Raw genomic sequence first — 1,738 nt, forward strand, 5'->3', positions numbered from 1 at the left:
GCATCATTTTTCAGGCGCAACTCCATACAATTAACCGTGCACAGTAACTATCTTGTTACCTGACGCGTTTTTATGATTTCTGCATAAAATTAAAACGTTTTACGAGAACTCTTCGCTCTATCGAGCCTCAACCAACCAACAACAGGTTGATAACTAAAAACTAAAGAAAAAAGAGAACAGAACAGAACTGAACAGAACAGAACTAGTTTGTAAAGTCTTCTGTTTTTGCAGTCTACTCACTCACTGCTTTAATAATTTTTACTTTGCTTTAATTATAGTTTTGAGCTTAATAAATTTCACAGCTCGCCAGACTGTGCAAAGATGTTCAACCTCACTTCTTTATCGACTTGACTCTCAGCTGCATTTACTGAACTGCGTAGAAATTGTTTTAGTATTTATAACTGCATGTGGTTTGGCTTAGCAAATTGTCTAAGGTGGGTTAAGCCTGGTGTAATAGTTAATAATATACATACTTAATTGCATTTCGCACCGAAAGAGATTCTCTGGAACTGACAATGAAGATTGTAATATTTATTTACGAGTAGATGACTTTATTTATTCGTTGTTTTGGTTAGTGAATGATAATCTGCGAATTATTTTGTGCAATTATAAATTTAAAGTCTTTTTTTTTTTGTATATTTAGACCTTATAGAAACTTATTTGTATATTTTATATTTATTTAAAATATTTTTAAAACATACATATTAAACTTTAATTATATTTGGTAGTTGTTGAAATTGATTTGCATACCAAATTTATATTTTGTATATTTAAATAAATTGATTGGTATACCAAATTCTTAGTATATTTAGTATTTATAAAAATTGAGCTGTGCACCAAAAATATTTGTCATTCGACGTTTTGAATTTGCAATTTGTTGGACCTCAGATCAAAAGCTGATTGATTGAACCAATAAATCATTAAATTCCTCACAAACAACATTGTGCAGATATTTAAGTATTTTTACACAAATAGTAAACAAACAGTCAACAGAATGCATTAAAACCAATTGTATATATTAAGCATTTTACACGTGCAGTAATTGAAATCGCTTTGTTACGTCTTAGCGGTGAACAGCATAAATTAATCAGCATCAAATACTCTATATCTGCAGGCATATTCAATAAATGATAATAATATTTATATAGCATTTTCGTTAGAGCATTAATTTATCGCTTTTGATGTACGCACTTTTATTTCGCATATGTTAAATGCATTTTGTTTGCATTGATGTTGTTTTTTGCGCTTATTTATTATTTTTATTTCTTTTATTATTCATTGCACATTTCATGCTTCATTCACTTTTTCAATTAATTAATAATCATCATGCTAATAAGATTGTTGTTGCCCAACAAATTTATGCAACGTAGACAACATTGAAGTTGGTTTAATTGTTAGACTGGCAGTTACTCTTTTTATTTTAATTAACGTTAAATAAAATTCCATGTCAGTTTAATTTTACATTCCCCAACTTATTATTTTCTAAGTCACGATTAAAGAGTATTCACATTTAATATTGTTTGAAAGTAGCAGCTTAAATTGGTTAACAAAAACACATTGCAGAATTCAATTTAATTTTATTTAATTGCGTGTCAATATCATGTCTTTCAATATGTTGAGGGCAGTTTTCCTGAATTTTTTTTCTGTATATTTAATATTAATTTGCACTGTTTGTTGTTCAATTGCAATTGACTGAATTGTTTTAAACTTCTGTGTGTGTGGATTAATTTTTAATGGA

The sequence above is a fragment of the Drosophila albomicans genome, chromosome 3, assembly GCF_009650485.2.
Source record: "Drosophila albomicans strain 15112-1751.03 chromosome 3, ASM965048v2, whole genome shotgun sequence".
NCBI classification, from domain to species: domain Eukaryota; kingdom Metazoa; phylum Arthropoda; class Insecta; order Diptera; family Drosophilidae; genus Drosophila; species Drosophila albomicans.